Source organism: Dipodomys merriami, unplaced genomic scaffold (assembly GCF_024711535.1).
Source record: "Dipodomys merriami isolate MVZ:Mamm:240054 unplaced genomic scaffold, mDipMer1.0.p SCAF_30, whole genome shotgun sequence".
Lineage (NCBI taxonomy): Eukaryota > Metazoa > Chordata > Mammalia > Rodentia > Heteromyidae > Dipodomys > Dipodomys merriami.
In genome coordinates this window covers 16,821,195-16,840,472 of record NW_027204493.1, presented here as the reverse complement: position 1 = coordinate 16,840,472, position 19,278 = coordinate 16,821,195, and the positions used below count along the sequence as shown (strand labels likewise).

At 36.0% G+C, this 19,278-nt stretch overlaps 1 long non-coding RNA gene across 1 annotated transcript in view; it reads left to right on the top strand.

Moving 5' to 3' along the window:
- Window positions 1-11,761: 11,761 nt before the first annotated feature.
- The window catches only part of LOC138840680 (uncharacterized), a 38,916-nt gene continuing 31,399 nt past the window's right edge, over window positions 11,762-19,278 (top strand). The window contains exons 1-2 of the long non-coding RNA XR_011376203.1: window positions 11,762-12,107; window positions 17,942-18,035. This is a non-coding gene — a long non-coding RNA (uncharacterized lncRNA). The remainder of the gene's footprint in view (window positions 12,108-17,941; window positions 18,036-19,278) is intronic.

Here is a 19,278-nt window from a genome sequence, read left to right as displayed (position 1 = left end):
AGTTCTTCCTGCTAGGACTTGTTTTCACTATTCTGGGTTTTCTATAATTCATATGAATTTTTTATTGCTTCTTCTATGTCAGTGAAGAATGTTATTTGGGTTTCGATGGGTATTGCATTGAAGTTGTAGATTGCTTTAGGCAGTATTGTCATTTTCATGTTTTTAATCCTTTCAAATCAGGGGCATGGGAGGTTTTTCCACTTCTTTAAATCTGCTTTAATTTTCTTTTTCAGGTTTTTAAAGTTTTCATTTTAGAGGTCCTTCACGTCTTTGGTTAAGTTAATTTCTAGGTATTTCAATTTCTAGCTATTAGAAAAGGAATTGCTTTCCTGATTTCAGTCTCACACTTCTCATTGTTGGTATACAGAAAAGCTATTGATTTTGTGGGGGTTAATTTTATACCCTAATACTTTGTCAAAGTTTTGGGTCAACTCACGTAGCTTACAAAGGAATCTGTGGGGTGCTTTAAATATAGGATCATGCCATCTGTGAAGAGGGGGAGATTTACTTCTTCTTTCCCTATTTAGACCTCTTTTAGGTTTGTCTTTTGCCTTATTGCTCTAGCTAGGAATTTCAATAATATATTGAAGAGGAGTGGAGAGAGATGGCATCCTTGTCTCATTCCTGATTTTAAAGGAAATGATTTTCACCATTAAGCAGAATGCTGGCTGTAGGTTTGTCATATACAGCCTTTATAATAATGAAGAATTTTCTATGGGTTCCAGGTTTCTACAGAGATTTCATCATAAAGCAGTGCTGGATCTTGTCAAATAATTTTTCTGAATCTATTGAGATAATCATGTGGTTCTTGTTCTTGCTCCTATTGCTGTGTTGAATTATATTAATTGACTTGTCTATATTGAACTGGCATTGCATCTTGAAATGAATTTAATTTTATCATAGTGTATGAATATTTGGTTAGCTGTTAAATTTGTTTGGCAAGATTTTTATTGACAAGTTTTGCATTGATGTTCATCAAGGAGAGGGTCTATAGTTCTCTTTCATTGATGAGCCCCCATCTGGTATTGAGATGAGGATTATACTGGCTTCATAGAATGAATTTGACATAATCTTCACTTTCAATTTCATTGAAGAGTTTGAGGAGAGTTGAAGTGAGTTCTCACATGAAGGCGTTATAGAATTTGGTTGTGAATCCATCTGGTCATGGGCTTTTCTTGGAATGAAGATCTTTTATTGTTATTTTCATTACATGTTATGAGCTTGTTTAGTTGGTTTAAATCTTCTTGTTTTAGTTTGGGTATATAAATATTTGCAAGAAATTCTTCCATTTCTTCTGGATTCTCCAATTTGTTTGCATAAAGGTTTGTAAAGTATTCCCTTACAATGTTCTGAATCTTGATTTTGTTCTGTCATGATGTTCCCATAATTATCTCTAATTTTATTTATTTTGGTGTATTTCTTCATTTTTTTAGTCAGATTTGGTCTGTCAATTTTGTTAAGTTTTTCAAAGAATCAATCTTTTGTTTTGTTGGTTCTATTTTTTTTGTCTCTAATTCATTTATTTCTGATTTAATTTTAAGTGTTTGTGTCTATACAGACAGTACATTTTAATATATGATGGAATAAGTTTTTCCATTATTCATTTGTTGAGTTTTGTTATTTAAATAACTTTTCATCTTAGAAGGTAGCTGTAATTTAAAATAATATTTCCCTCCTCAATTATACAGACTTCAGAAATACATGCACATACTCATACACAAAAATGTGTGACACATACACACAGAATCAACCTTCTTTTCTTTCTTTCTTTCCTTCCTTCTTTCTTTCTCTTTCCCTGTTTCTTTCTTTCTTTCTTTCTTCCTTCCTTCCTTCTTTCCTCCCTCTCTCTCTCCTTCTCTCTCTTTCTTTCTTTCCTTCCTTCTTTGCTTCCTTGCTTCCTTCCTTCCTTGCTTGCTTCCTTCCTTCCTTTCTCTCTTTTGCCAGTACTGGTGTTTAACTCAGGGCCTTGAGCTCTCACACAGATTTTTCTCTCAAGGATGGCACTGTACCACTGAGCCACACCTTCTCTTCCAAAAACGCATACTTTAAAGCAGATCCCTTGCAGAAATTATAAAGTAAAAAAACTTGGTTTCCAGCATTCTTCCACTCTTCTTCACAGAGGCTTCTCATTCTGGAAATTCTTCAAGATACTCAGTGTGCTCAGATCTCTCTTGCAGTTCACATTTGAATCTTTCCTTCAGTTGCTGGTCCAGTTTCTAGAAGATAAAGGCAATACCAGAACTTCCTTTTATGGACAATCAAAACCTACTTCTTTAGGAAAGTGTTTTCTTTTTGGGACAGGAACCACCAAGTGAGAAATTTTTAATGTTATGTGAGTAGCAATATATATTATGAACTGTGGGCCCATCTCTTATCTTGGAAATAGATAATCATATGTATGTCCTATGTCCATTTTTAAGTTTTGAAATTTTAACTTGGCATTAAAATTACTAACAAGTAATTTTCTCATCTATGCAAGTTAATGTGAAAACTGTTAGTAATGGCCCAATTTTGGGGAGCAAGTGAAGGGACTGAAAAGGAGAGTGATTGCATGCAACAGAGTTTGGGGCTTTTGTAAATCAGCATGCAAGGTAAACATGCAACAGAAATGGCTTCAAAGAAGGGAATTTCCTGAGTCGGAGGTTAGTATCTGTGGAGGCAAATCAGTACCATCTATGGAATATTAAGCAGATTTCTGTGCCATCCATGTAGGATCACAACATTAAAATAAGGGTGTTCATGTTTAAATTGTTTGCTGTAATGCTCTCCAGGTGACTTTTTAAATTAAAATGTATTATTATGGTAACATATATAAACACAAATATTAGAATTTTAATCATTTTAATACATGTCATTTCCCTCACAAGAAATAGGAAACATGGCCAGTTTGTTTTGAAGGAGAAGAATGTTAAATTGTTTTCAGAGAAAGGATTAAAAGGTGCACAGATGAGCCCAGTAATGTTTGTTGGTTTTCCATAACAGTGTACAGAAAAGAAGCTTGTGTGGACTGTGTAACAGATTGCAGGTGTTTAATATGCCAGTTGTGTACATCACTGGCAAAGATACACTTTCATGATGATAAATCGCCCCACTCTTAGCCTTGTGTTAACTGTGCTGCAGAATGCTGTTTAGCATTCCAGCTCCATCATTGAGCTCTGGACTTGGAGGGCCTCTAGTGGCTGCTGCCAGCCTCATTAGGAGAAAAAGGAGCAACTGCTTTGTCATCTGAAGAGCTTAATGGCCAGAATTTAAAAATGAAATAGTCCTAAGGCTGCTCTCTTTTGTGATAGTTAGGGAAATTTAGAGTGACTAATAGGCAAGAATAGTCTACAAAAACAAAACAGAAATAGTGGAATGTCTCAACTTTAATTGCATGTGCTATTGAATTAACACAAGATGAAAATAAAAAATGATCAATTTAGATTGTTCCAGAAAAAAATGTAATCCTATCTTCCTTTTAATGCTCATGTTAATATGTTGAGTAGATAATAAAAACATTTAAGTTCAAGCAGCCCAGTTATTGGTTATATAATCTTCCTATCTCTCATCAATATCCCAGTCAAAGAGTTTCTAAGGTAGAGACAAGTAATGATTCAGCCTTTAATGGGAAAGCAAATAGTACTGAAGCTTTCTTCTGACTCTTATTGGGACTTTGTGCTTTATCTCAGAAGTGTATTCTCCTCAGAACTGTTCAAGTTTAAAAAGCTGTTGAGAACCAGGTGAACCGACCAGGAGTTTTGTTATTTAAATAACTCTTCATTTTAGAAGGTAGCTGGAATTTAAAATAATATTTCCCTCCTCAATTATACAGACTTCAGAAATACATGCACAGAATGAAATTGAATATGAGAGGCACTGTGTCTTTCTGCTCCGTATTGTAGAACACAACCTATATCTCACAGCCAGAAAAATTGCAAAACATTTGCTTTCTAATTCTTTTAAATTAGAATTTCTTTCACTTTTTAAAATTAAAAAAACAGGTAAATGAATTGATCAGGGATATCTCAATTCGACTGAATGGAATGGTGCTTTAAACAGGGGAAAGGGAGATGGATAAAGGAAGGGTTAATCTTGAACAAGATGCATTGTATTCAAAACCTGACATGTTGAATTGAAACCTCTTTGTGAAACTTCTTTTTTTTTTTTTTTTTTTTGGTCTGGTTGTGGGGCCTGAACTCTGGGCCTGGGCGCTGTCCCTCAGCTCTTCAGCTCAAGGCTAGCGCTCTACCACTTGAGCCACAGTGCCACTTCCGGCTTTTTTCTTTTTGCTTATGTGGTGCTGAGGAATCGAACCCAGGGCCTCAGAGATACAAGGCAAATGCTCTACCACTGAGCTACCTTCCCAGCCCCTTTGTGAAACTTCTTAATTATGATACAAATATGATGATGATATCACCATCATAAGTTATTTGTTATCTAGCTGCTATAGTCGAGGTACAATGAACTAGAAAGGGCTCTGGGAAAGAGAGATAAGTCTTTCAGAATTAAAATGTACATATTATCACTATCACCAGAATTATATTTTCTTGGTGATACTTCATCAAAACAAGACTGAAAAAAAGAATGAATCCCAAAAGCTTTCTGACTCCAGAAGTAATAAGCTAGCTGGAAGTAGTAAGGGGTCCCTACATTCCTCAGTATTTCCAAACTCAAAATAAATGTCTTTATTCTTGACTGTTCCTCTTATACTTTATACCTGGGAAAGATGTGGAAACTCAATCAGTAAAATCAATGTATGTCAAAACAAGGTTCAGGAAAGCCAAGAAATTCTTTCAAATTCATCGCTAACAATGAAGGCTTATTTAAGATTGTAGATTGGACATCTGTATCTACCTCCTCCTCCATTTCCTAAGGACCAATTAAATCAGAAAGAAAGGATTACACACACGCATGCACACGCGCACACACATACACACACACACACATATGTAGAGAGAGAGAGAGAGAGAGAGAGAGAGAGAGAGAGAGAGAGAGAGAGAGAGATCTACTCATAAAACTAAAATGTGAGAGAGACTGTCAACTGAGGAGAGATTTTGAGAAGTTTCCAGAAGGTAGAGAGTAAGTGTGATGTTGAGTCTAGAGGCAGAGAGGGAGGAGGTTGCAGCTTATAATTCAGCCTGTATGTATTGCTACAAAGGAATAAACCATCTGTCCCCTAATAGGGCCTGGCAAGGCTTCAGCCTCACCACCCACTACAGACAGTGAAAAATGGGAATTAATGGGAGGTCTGACTACAGAATGGCTGTTTTCTCCAGTCCATCAATCCTGACAGCCAGATGATAGGCATTTATTCCAGAAGGAAGCTATGAGGGTTCTTTCTTAAAGAAAATTAACAAAAGCTAAGGGAGCTAGAGCAGCCAGTGTGAATAGTGTTTTACCAAGATTACTCAACATACCAGCTTTTTATTCATACCCTAATAAGCAATAGTAACAATTAATATATACTACTCTTGTTCACAAAGTTCAAATCAAACTTTATATAACTCTATTTTGAAATGCAAAATGACCAAGCAAAACTTATCAGGCCTTTTAAAATAGGCTTCTAAACTGTATTAAAAAGTAGACAATGAGGTTCAGATCCCACTACTATTATTTAAAAAAGGACAATAAACAAATTTTAAGAATTACTCATGCCAGGTACCAGTGGCTCACACCTGTAATCCTAGTTACTCTTGGGGTGAGATATGAGGATCAGGATTGAAGCCAGCCCAGGCAAGAAAGTTTGTGAAACTCTTATCTCCAAGAAACTGTTCAGAAAAAGCCAGAAGTGGCATTGTGGCTCAAGTGGTAAAGCTACCCTTGAGCCAAAGAAGCTCAGGGATAGCACCCAGTTCCTGAGTTTAAGACCCAGGACTGGCAAAAAAGAAGAATCTCTCATAAAGATATAAAATATATTGAAAAAGGTGTAAAATTAGTGCCTATGGAGAAATTTTGAGAAGATAGACAGAAAGTCCGAGTATGATTCATTTAAAAATGAACTATCAGAGAACATGAAAGTAAACTTGTAATTGAAAAATATAAAAGTCACTATTAAGTATTAAAGATCAAACAAAAAACTTTTCCAAATAACTCAAAAGTTTTGAATAGCCTGAAATTATTCTAAGCATTTTATTGACACAGCAAGGTCATTGTATAAATAAAAAATAAGTATGTAGCCATAGAATAGTGCAATTCAGCTATTTGCTCAAAGTCTTAGCTAAGGAACCACAATTAAACCTACTTAAGCATCTGTGTATAGTGACCCATTCCCGTAATTTCAAAACTCAGGAAGCAGAGGCTAAAGGACTGTTAACTTAAGGGCAACCTGGGCTACATAGTTCTAGGCCAGCGCAGACTACATAGCAAGACCTGTTTTCAAACAAACAACAACAAACTCAGTTTAGCTCTACAGTTAGTTAGTGAATTGCTCTGCTTTAATTGCCAGTAATGTTAGCTAATATTTATTGTGTGTTTTACATTGTAACAAATTATTCTCATTTAGTCCTCAGAACATTCTTCGTTGTAAACACTACTGTATACTGATTTTGAAATTGAGGAAACATAAACCAAACGGTTAAGAAAATCCTGTGGGTCACACAGGTGAGTGTGAAGGTGAGACTTCAATCCATGCCACTTGGTTCCTCCTCTAAAATATGAGGGTAAAAACACAAAAGGAAAGAGAGAATAAACTCTGCCACTGTGCAATTTAATAACTTAATAGATTTAGAAACTAAATAGAAATGAAGAAAATTTTAAAGGAAGTTTCTAAGCTGAAGTAGGACACAAAATTTCATCTGGAGAAGGTTTATTAGAATACCATGAGAATGTTTTAAGCTCTATCCTTAGATTTTCCACTGTGAAAAACTTAGCACAATAAAGAAAATTTTATATTGATGTTAGATTCATGATGATGGGGAAAAGCAGGGAAAACCAGATAAAATGATACTTGGTACTAGATACCATCTGATCTGCTGTCATGGTGCTAAAGAACTGTACAGCCAAGACTTAGAAATTTTTAAGGAAGGACATTTAATCTAGAATTTTGTTATCAGTTAACTATCAGTGAAGTTTGAAGGCAAAAAGGAGACAATTTAGATGTGTCAGAAATGAGATTTTACTTCTTCCTGTAAGTAGTTACTTGATACTCTGCTCAAACCTAGCTAAACAGACAGCAAATTAAAACAGAAAGATACAGGATCCAGGAAACAATGGCTTCAATCCAAAAAAACAATTTGCAATCAGAAGAACTCCCACATACAACAGATGCCAAGATCAATTAGTCTAGCCTGAAGCAAAGGTTGGAGGCCTCAAATGAGGAGCAAGAGAGAGAACAGGACAAGAAGGAAAATGAAAAATGGGCAATTTCAAGAGAAGCAAAAGCTACACGCTAGAAAAGAAATATCGTTCTAACTATTTCATCTGGTGAATATTAATAATATAATCAGTGTGATATTATATATCCTTTACATTAATATTCAGCCTAGGTACAGAGAACAGATGATTGTGGTACCAAATAGAATATAGGATTTAGATGTAAAATACAATTAATAATTATGGAAATGGAAGGAGGGGGGAAAAAGAGCTCCTACCAAGACATACTTTATGACTGTACATTTGGACCACATAGAAGAGCCCAGTTTGTGGTACAATGAGAACTGAAAACTAACACCTGAAGAAAGTAGTTATATTGTTCTTTATACAAAGGAGCACTTGGACACACCCACATGGACTGAGGTCTATCTGGAAGCAGTATCTTTTCCTAACTGACTCAAATATGCAATCTGATAAAATGCAGCAGTGGGGCTCACTGAACATTGATGAAAGTGAACTATGCAACTCGTGGGTGGACATGGGAAGGAGGGACTGGGAGAGATTGAAGGAAAGGGTGACATTGTTCAAATAGAAATACTCTCTTTATCTGACTCATGTAACTGTAACCCTTCTGTATATCATCTTTATATGATGATAAACTACTTTTTTAGAAAAATTTTATCTGTGTTTATAAGTGGCTTTAGGTGAAAGTAATCATGGAGACACTCAACTTAAATATGTTGAGATACTATTTATAGGTGATAAATTAAAAGAGTTAAGGTGCACTATTTAGTATTACAATGGCAGTAGAGAGCAAAAAACAACAACTAAACATGGGACAAAAGCAGAGGAATGATCAAGGGTATTAGTCCAGGTGAGATATCTATCATGTCAGCCAAAAAAATGTGGTATAAACATATTATTTAGATGTGTAATGGTGTTTATGAAATATTCTTTACACTTTTTCTAAATATACTTGAAGCTACTGAGGGTAACTTTTTCAGTGAGAAAAAAAAATAGATGTTAATTGGAATACAGTTAGGAAAAACAGACTCCACAGATGAGAAGTAGAAGAGGGGCACAACCCTGGGCTGCTGCAAAAAGTGGAAAATACTTTTTTTTTTTGGTCCAGTCATGGGGCCTGAACTCTGGGCCTGGGCGCTGTCCCTCAGCTCTTCAGCTCAAGGCTAGCGCTCTACCACTTGAGCCACAGCGCCACTTCTGGCTTTTTTCTTTTTGCTTATGTGGTGCTGAGGAATCGAACCCAGGGCCTGAGGCATGCAAGACAAGCGCTGTACCACTGAGCCACCTTCCCAGCCCCTACTTTTTTTTTTTTTGAGGAAAAAGAAAGTGTTTGGAGGAACCACAAACAAGTTTCAGAAGGAAGTGATGCCATGGTTTCACTTCAAAGAAATTAAAAAGAATTTCAAGAATGCATCCCAAAGTTCACAATGGAACTCGGGAAACATTTCCAGTTGCAGGCAGGATGAAGAAAGCAAAAAGCAAAGGAGAAAATATTAACGGTGAATTTTCACCAGGTGAATATTTGAAAGTTCCTGGTTAAAAGTTTCCTCCTGAGGATCTCTACTACTAGGATCTCTCTCTTGGTGTCTGAAGTATAAAAAGAAATCAACTGAGCTGTGATAGATTAAAAACCCATGAACACTTAATATGTCAGCTCATTTTGTCATATATTCATGTAAATAAGGTAACCTAAAACTACCAATAAGAATTTTTAAAATATGAATTTTGTCTAAGTTTACATAGATGTTAAATAAAGGTAATCTGAAAAAAATGTCATTAGTAATTTATAACATTTGTTTTTTAAAAAATATGTGTTTAATCTGCTGGTGTTACTTACTTTACATATTAAGTCATAAGTTTGTAAAGTTAAAAGCCTAAATTGAAGGTGGACACAAGTGACTCATACCTGTAATCCTATCTTCTTGAAGGGCTGAAAATGGTAGAATCATGGTTCAAGGGCAAATCTGGCAGAAAAGAACACACACACACACACACACACACACACACACACACACACACACTCACAAGATGCCTTCCCAATGCATGGCTGGGTGAAGTTGAATGGAGTGTGCCTATTATCTCACATTTCATGGGAAGCTGAGATTGAAAGGCTGACAGTTTCAAGCCAGTTCTGACATAAAGGTCTGTGAGACTTCATGTTAATGGAAGTCATCTTCCTTTCTCTCACTGCGTCGTTTTCTCTGTACTTTGTCTGCCTTTCATTTGTTGTCTGGTCTGTTTAATCTACCCATTACCATATTTTAAAATATTAGCTATTATACAAGTTTCTTTGAAATTTCCCACTGCCATGTAGAAGGTTGTGGTAGTTTTTACTAGATCAGTTATAATCTTACTGTTTTAAGTTTTATAGTTGAGCAGATATGAACCTCACAGCAATTGGTCCTAATAAGCCTGACTTAAGAACTTAATGGGCTCTTGGCATTCTTAAGTTTGATGATCTCTATATTTTATAATTAGAATACTGAAATTATTACTCCTCATATTTTATTTATTTAAATTTTTATTAAAGGATGTGTGAATGTCAATGTGAGCTCTATGATTATTCATATACTTTCTCACACACTGTCATGTATTCATAGGATTTCTCCCTCAGTATAGAAAAGGTAGCCTGCACATTACTTTTTTTTTTTTTTTTTTTTGGGTCCAGTTGTGGTGCCTGAACTCTGGGCCTGCGTGCTGTCCCTCCGCTCTTCAGCTCAAGGCTAGCACTCTACCACTTGAGCCACAGCGCCACTTCCAGCTTTTTTCTTTTTGCTTATGTGGTGCTGGGGAATCGAACCCAGGGCCTCATGCATTGCAAGGCAAGCACTCTACCACTGAGCCACCTTCCCAGCCCCACATTATTTTAAAATATAATATTTTTGTGATTATTAATACTAATAAGTAAGTAAAAATATATTACTGCTATATATTTGTTATTAGTTTTGATTTTGCCCTTTTGTTTAATACAGAGTCAAAATTCTCTTTCTTTGTTCTTTGAGATTCTGGTTTCTTGAAAAGCCCCTACACTGTAGATTCTGTAGCTAAATGAAAGTGCACAGGAGGAAGTGATCCACTCTTAAGTGGCGAGAATGCAGAATAATTATAAGAGGAGCATCAAGAACTTTGCAGGTGTCCTAAAGATGTGCCACTTCTGCTTCTGCTTTACAATTGTCTGCTGGTATTTTTTCCTTCCACAAAAATGCCACAGCCAAGCAGAAAAAAAGCAACAGTTGTAATTAAGATCAGATTCAATGAATAGAAAAGGGCATAAGTTGTAATGAATTGATCCCATATACATAATAATCATTGGAAACAGAACACAAGTGAGCAGGGGCATAGATAATACAACTAGAAATTTTAAAAAGCCTATCCTTCCAGTGTTTTTCTTTTTTCTTTTCTTTTTTTTTGTCTGTCATGTGACTGAACTCTGGGCCTGGGCGCTGTCCCTCAGCTCTTCAGCTCAAGGATAGTGCTCTACCACTTGAGTCATAATGCCACTTTCAGCATTTTTCTCCTTATGTGGTGCTGAGGAATTGAACCCAGGGCCTCAGGCATGCAAAGCAAGCACTCTACCAGTGAGCCAACTTCCCAGCCCTCAAGTGTTTTTCTTGAAGTGTTAGTTTAGAATGAGTTAAGAACTAGGGGATCTCATCTCTACAGTGGATGAGAACGTAGAAACCCCTTCTAATTAATATCTAATAGAAACAAAATTTGACAACCAAATCCCTCACATCATAAATATCAACAACCTAATGAAGTATCTTCCTTCACAACCTCCACCAGTTAAGAACTAATAAACCAACCTCTAGATTTTTTTATATATGTTTTTATTGTAAAGATACTGTACAGAGGGATTACAGTTACATGAGTAAGGTAATGAGTACATTTCCTATTGAGCATTGTTACTCCTCCTTTGTTTCTCCCTTACCATTCCTTCCCTTCCCACCTCCCCAAGTCCTCTCTCCTCCCCCCCGAAGTTGAGATTTTTAAAAGAAATACAGATGTCTTTGTTCTGGCTCAAGAGGTTTAGATTTTGTCTGTGGAAGAGCTCAAGAATCTGTGGTTTTATGTGACTTGGGAACTTTTAACAACTTGTCAGATGCTTAAAATATTCACTGTAGGCTGATTTTCCTCATTTTATAAAGAGATATTTTTGTATAGAATTAGAATCACTAGTGAAAAATTGTGAATCTCTAGGATTTTGTATAATTTTTGGAAGGATATACAATAAGAATTTTCCCTTTAGTTGGGATGAATAGGAAGAAAGGAGCCTGGACCATAAATTCTTTTTTTTTCTTTTATAAAGAAAAAAAGGTTTATTTAGCTTATAGTTTTGTAGGTTCAGGAGCATGAGGGCAACATTAGCATGACTAATGTTGTCATAATACAGATGATGGCATCATGGTGGGTGAGAGGAGGACTCAAGGGAAAAGGCACACTGATAACCATGAAGTCAGAGACCTGGATAGGCCAGTCTTGTTGGTTTAATAACAGCCTGATCTCTAACTAGAATCCACAAGAACTACACTAATTCAAAGATAAGAGACTCCAATGACCTAACTGCCTCTCTCTAGCTCCCGCTTCTTAAAGGTTTGACAGAGCAAACACACAGCAACCTAACCTGGTGGTGGAGCTTCCTCTTTGCTGCCTTTCTCTTTATTGAATCTCTTACTCTGAGCACATCTGGCACTAAGTCACCAAGTTGTTGCCACAGCCCTAGAGAGAAGCTGAGGTAATGTGGAATTTAGAGTCCGGCAAAAGCCTGGCACAGACTTCCTGCTCACAACCAGGTAAGGGGAACAACTTTGAAATGTATTTTCTAGCCTATGTCCTATCTTTATATGACTTTAGCTCCCCATGATAGACCCAAGTCACAGCACTCAGGTTCTGTCTTGTTTAAAGCCACTAAGTTTGGGGGTTGTGCAATGATGGGTAATCAATTCAATCTAGATCAACATATCCAGGATAAAATAGATCACTATCACCCTTGACTGTGTGGGGCCTCTGGTCCAGATCCCAATTTAGAAACATTAATGGAAGATCAATACATCTTCCCTGGACCTTAAATGTGAATTTAACAGCTCATGCATTACAAGCAACTGTGTAAAGGACAATGCACAATGAGAACTCAGTCTCTTCAAAATTAAACAGGAATTTTAAAATAGTAACAGCAGAGCCTTAACAAAATACAGGGCTCTTCTGAGTATTGAGTCCTGGAGCTGCCACCAGGGGTCCCATGAGTATCTTGAGAATAGGATTAAGATGCTGATAAAATAGATTCTGTACAGGAAGTAATCAGCTTCCAAAATCAAATTGCTTGCAGGATTAAAATTAGGCATAATCACTTAGCTGGGATAGTGTAAATACTGAACATTACCATAGCATAAGACTTTTCTTCTCTTGTAATTACCTAGCCATTGGAGAATTATACTATCTCTCAGGGTTGGAGTAAAACAGTAGCCTTATTGTGTCTATATATTCACATTAAAAAATCAGTGTGAACTCATGACTTAAAAAGAAACATATGTGTCTGCATACATATGTATACAAACATACATATACAGACCACTAATGGAAATAACTTACATGCAGAAGAAACACGTTATCGGTAGAGATGAGTTTTATTTGGGGTATTTATTAGGGATAGGGGTAGAAATTTAAGACAGGAGATCTTCTGTATCCCAGGCTGGTCTGGAACTTAATATGTAGCTCAGGCTTTCTTGATCTTATGATTCTCCTGTTTCATTCTCCAGAGTACTGAGATCATAGGCATGTGCCATAATACCCACCAGAAGAAACAAACTCTTGGGAAATCCAAGAACTCAATTTTTTATTGTCATACTGTTCCCCCCCGCCCCAAGAAAGGGTAAAGAAAGATCTGAACCTGAAATGGTTGTGCAGAAGAGGGCAATGGTGAAAGAATAATGAACCTGCATAATACCTTTCATGAGCCTGTTGTGATCATTTGATTTATTTTCATCAGTGTTATGTATGTGTATCCTTAATTCCTCATATCTTAGGAGGCAAAGCCCCTTTGATAATAAAATTCTTACAAATAATACATCAAATACATCAAATTTTAATAATGCTAAAAGTCTAGGTCAATGTGTCATAAATGCCAGGATATAAGCATTCCTTTGGATATAAGCCCAAGAATGGCATAATAGAATCATGTAGTAGCTCTAGTTCTAGTTTTTTAGAAAGAATCTCCAGCTTATTTTCATACTGAATACACTAATTTACATTTTCAACAACAGTGTAGAGGTACTTCATCCTATTCCTAACCTTGAGAACATTTGTTGTTTTTTTGTTTTCTTAATGATAATTATTCTGACTAGGGTGAGATGAAATCTCAAAGATGTTCTGATTGATATCTCTTTATGGGTAAGGAGGAATAATGACTATTTCTTTAGGTATTTCTTAGCCATTTCTTCTTTTGAAAACAGTGTTCATTTGCCTATTTGGATGCTTTGATCTTTTCTATTGTGTCTGTGGGAAGATACCAGGAGATAAAATAATGACAATAATAATAGACACACAAGAAGTGAAAACTGTAAAAGAAGTAGTGAAATATCAAATAAAATGGATCCTTAAGGGGAAAGTAGTCAAATTTTCTGTTAGTAATAAAAATCCTTGGCTGGTCTGAGAAAGTTGTAATTTTCATTTAATTTAGTAAAAGTATTTCAACCACTCCAAAAGTTGTTAAAAAATATTGTAAAAGCTTTTAACATGTATCAAAATTGTGTAGTGAGACCTCTATAAGGATATAAATGTCAACAGTGAAACAAAAAATTGAACAAATAATATCCAAGCAATAGAAGAGAATTAAGAGTAAGATAATAAATGTGCACCAATTGTGTGTGTAAATTTTGTTTTAGGGTGATTGTTGTACTTAAAGAATTGATTACAGTAAATTTATATTTTCAGTTTAAAAACAAAAAACCTTGCTATTTGACACACTTTTTATTTGACACACTTATTCATTCATTTTTTTGGTAACACTCAAAATTGGACTCTGGACCTTATTAGGCAAGAACTCTAGCACTCACTCCGCACCCCAATCTTGAGCTTACTTTACCAGGGCCAGCCTTGAACCACAATTGTCTTGTCTCTACCTTCTGAGTAGCCACCTTAAAGGCACACACCATTATGCCTGGCTATATTTGAATATCTTAGCCACCTTATTTTCAAAAGTACATTTATTAAGTATATTTGTCTTTAACTTAACATTAAACAAAATAGATAGTCATGGCTGTTCTTCTCTCCCTTAAGACAGTAAAAAGCTAGCCAAGTCCCTGAGTACATATAGTGGGTACTGATGGTAAGTAAGACAAATATGCAAGTAGCCTTCATGTTGTTTTTGTTGATGAAGACCAGAGGAGAGAAAGAGAAAAAAAGAGGAGAAAAAGGAGGGAAGCACAAGAGAATGTTGAAGACAGGCCGCGTGATCTAGAGATAGTGGCCCTTATCTCTCAAGTCCACAGCCAGTTTTCTGTACTCTCCTCTTCACTGGCAGGGATGGGAGCCTTCAAACGATTTCTCAAACTCCCTTGCCAGTTGGTGTTTTGTTGAATTAGAAAGAGAAGTGAAGGAAAAAAATAGTTCATTCTGCTTTGTGTTGGTGCCCCCTGCTGCAAAGGAACAACCATCTGGGATCTTGCTCACACAATTTTATTCCACCAGTGTGGTCTTGGGCTTGTGGTCACTGTGAGCTCTAGGCAGTTCCACTCAGTTGAGCTCCCCTGGCTCTATAAAAAGGGAATGGAATTTAGAGAGGGAAATGATGTGAAAGGAAAAGGGAGAGTGTTGGGAATATGGAAAGGAAAGGAGGTGAATATAATAACAGAACCTTATAGGAATGGATGGAAATGGCATAATGAAATCTATTGCTCTATACAATTAATATATCCTACTAATAAAAAGAAAACAGATTGCTGAAGCTGCTGATCTCTTGTTTCAGAGTCCTTTAACACCTTTGTGACCAATTCCTTTATTAAAATCCCTTCTACTTAATGTGTCTAACATACTTATTTCCTGTAAAATACTAAGAAAAAACGTACATTTCCGTGTCTTTTTTCAGCTTCTCTCCTCTCCTTCCGGAGTCTCCTGCATTTAGTGTTCAGCAAACATCAACACTCCCTCGAACCTCTGAAATGGTGGGATTTTCAGACTCTGGCACACAGGAAAGGTTATTAAGAAAGACCAGGGCTTATTAAAACTCTTACTAATTAAAAAGAGGTCCCCTTGTGCCATCCCACCCTGACCCAACCGAGGATATTATTTCTGCATCCATAGTGAAAATGCCTTGTGGAATGTAGTAATATTCCATGGAGAATCGCTTATGGAAAGTAGCATCCACAATGCATTTGAGCAGTGTTCACAAAATGCTGATGACTTTTGAGTAGAAATTTAGGTTGAACTTTGGTATATATCTTAATACCCTTTGTATTATATCTCATTAAACAATATACTACAACTTTTAGAAAATGAGAACTCACTTATAATCAAATCAGACCCAAGAGCCTAACAATAGAACCGTAGAAATCTTAGGGGAAAAAAATCTTGCGACTAAGAATTTAGCTTGATGGCTTAATGCTTAGCAGTAAATTGAAGGCTTCTCACCTGTTGGAAGGGCACATACCCCAGCCCAATCTCTTTGACCTCAGTATTCTTGCTCCTAATTTTCTTGGAAAGTAATGTGGGCAAAACCGTCATTAAAGGAACTTTTAACATGAGTACTAGTTTGGATTTTAAAAGCATGAAAACAGTGTTGGGAATTATTTTTGTTGTTGTTTTAGGGATTTGATGCACGTGTATTTGGTACTAGGGCTTGAACTTGACATTTTTGCATGAGGCTGCTGCTTCATCACTTGAGCCACACCTCCACTTCCAGTTAACTGGAGGTAAGACTCTCATGGACTTTTCTGTCTGGGCTGGCATCAAACCATAATCCTCAGATCTCAGAATTCCAAATAACTAGTATTACTGGCATGAGCCATAGAAGTCATTTCCTGCCCCCCCTCTTATCTTAATGTTTATGAGAACAGTGTAATCAGAATTTCTGAACTTCAGTTTTAAGTGCATGACTATAGAAAATATCAAAAATAACTTTTCTAAAATAAATGAAGCTTATTTTATTTAATAAAATATTAAAGATCATGAAATGTGGTATGGTAGTAGAAAAATCCAGCAATGATAGACAAGGAATGCAATTGAGATAAGAAATGCAGAAGTTAATTGAAAATTAATTGAAATACAGAAAGCTATTGAGTAATTTTCACTCAATTTTACAGCAACTTTGCAGGATTTTTATTATTTCTACATCTCTGTAGTGAATTTGCCAGTTCAGAAAGAATGAACAACTGTCCATATAGTATCAGAAGTTTGATTTAAATATAGGTACTGAATGTTTTATCATTTAGTTTTCCATTATATTGCTTTTACATATTTATTTGTGTTAGACAAGTGTAGAAAACTAGTCTCTGTGAAATTCACAGAACCACAATTTTTATGTTCTTTTCTTATTATTTTTTAGTGTCAAGGTGACGTATAGAGGGGTTAAAATCACATAAGGTAATAAGTACATTTCTTGTCAAACTTGTTACCCTTTCCCTCATTTTTCTCCTATTTTCCCTCCCCCCAGCCCCCACCAGTTGTACAGTTCATTTCCGACATATTGTCTTGTGGATGTTGCTGGTGCATTAGTTCATTATTTTTAGTAACAGCTCAATTGCTTTAAGTAATTTGATATTTGCCCTTTCTTTGAACAAACAAGCCAGAACAAATGATCAGGTCCTATAATAATGGGTCTCTTTTGTTGTAAGGCAGCCACTAATTCTTGTTTTTCTCTCTAGGTAAGCTCTGATTGTATACTTAGTACATTAATAATCTAGTTTAAGTGGCCTGCCCTGACTGTGAGTTCTTCTATTGTGAGCTTTCGTACCACCGTATTTCTTTGCTTCACAGCATTTAGTTAGGCTCCTAATTATGCATTTATTTGTTTATTTTGACATATCAGCTAGAGTAGATGTTTTTAATGTTTTTGACGTATGAGGTCCTCAATCTGTCACAACTTCCAGCAGCTAATAGCTATTAATGAATATTAACAGTGATTGAGTGGACAGTTAGACACATGGATGGCCTGAAAGACAAAGGAAAGAAATCCACAAGTGGGTAAAATACATTCAGACTGCTTGTATTGAGGATAGCTTCGTAAATGGCCTAGAATTTGATCTGGATTTTAAAAAGGAAACAGATGTAGGATCTCAAAAGTTCAGGGCCAGCCCTGGTAAAATTAGGGACATGTTACCTCACAAACACATTTTTTAATGGACTAGGGGCCTTGCTCAAATGACAGAGCACTTGTCCAACAAGTAGGAGGCTCTGGGTTCTCTTTCCAGTACTAGAAAAAGGGGAAGGGTGCAGTGAGGAGAGGAAGGGATCTAGGGGAAGGGAAAGAAGAAAAGCCATGTAATATGTGAGGGCCTCTAGAACCCTTTTCAGCTCTCCAATTTTTTTCTAATAAAGGTGATTTGTTAAGTAATTTTAAAAATAGCAAAGAAAAAAAAAAGAGTAAGATCTGGGAGTACACACTGAAGGTATGTGGTTTTGATTCATTTTACAGTTCTCCCCAGCAAGTGTTACTAAGAAGATTCATCCTAAATTAAACTTTGTAGCTATCTTTTTCAACATGCATGGAAGAAGATGATTTTTCTATGGTAAGTAAAGTAGCTAATTAAAAGAGGAAATGGAAATCAATTTTAAGCAAACTAAGTTTCACTTCCCCTCTGTGTTCTGGTATTACATATCTTTTGGACATACATATTCTTGAATATACTTAGGATAATATATCTTAGTAAGAGGTAAAATTAAATTCATTTTGCCCATTCTTCATACTTTCAAAAGCATGAGAAACATAAGAAACAAGCAATTGTTGGCACAGAGCTCAGGCACAGGTTTGTTTCATTATCACTTGGCTTCAATATCTGGAAAGACAACTAGAACAGCTGTAATGCTTGCTGAATGTACAAGACTCGTCAGCCCTACCTGACAGCAGGCCTAATGCACATCTGTGTCTGAATTTCCATCTTTCACAGGACTTTCTGTCTTTTGATTACACCTTTTCTATTGAGACCTACTTCATTTGTGCTTCTCTTCATTCCTCTTCTAAGATTTTTTTTCACCCTATGCACTTCCTTAGTCCTTTCCCAACCTTTTACTCTTGATGTTTTAATTAGCTGCTCTGGTAAATTAAGAAGTAGTTTTTTTAAAACTATATGTCTTTTGATTTTAAATAGAGTTGTATATTTCTTGCCTGGATATGGGAAAAATATATAAAAACAAACAAAAAACAAAGATGGCTTCCAGGCCATTCCTGTTCCTTCCCAGAGAGGATAACTACTTTGTCAATGAGTGCTCATTCAAGTAAGTCTCCAGCTTTCTTATTGTAGTGCTATTATTAAAGACATATCTCCTCTCGCTCCATCTCCCCTCACTTGGAATAACTCCTATACTGTTGGTTATGTTGTTCTCTTATCAGATAATTGAGTTGAAAGTATAGATAGTGTAGACAAATTCTGCCAGATGAAACAAGATGACAAAAGAGTATGCTTTAAGAAACAATGGCCAGAAGAGGACATACTGTATAACACTCCACTCATGATTGATTGTCTTCATTACTGAACTCCAGCCACCCAAGATCCACATGCATTAAGAAATCTGTAACTCAGCTCTCTTAGGACTATCTATACTTAACATTTGGAAAAATCAGCTTCCTTTGTACATGCAGAAAATAGAATGTTCAGCTAAACTAGAAAACTAAAAGACCTAAGAAAGGAGACTCAAATGATGTTATAAAGAAAACTATATCTGAGACAAGCAGAAAAGGTCAGATAAGGTGATATTAAGCGAAATGAACCCCAAGATAAGGACACAAGTGTTTTTGTTCTTGCTTGCTATTGT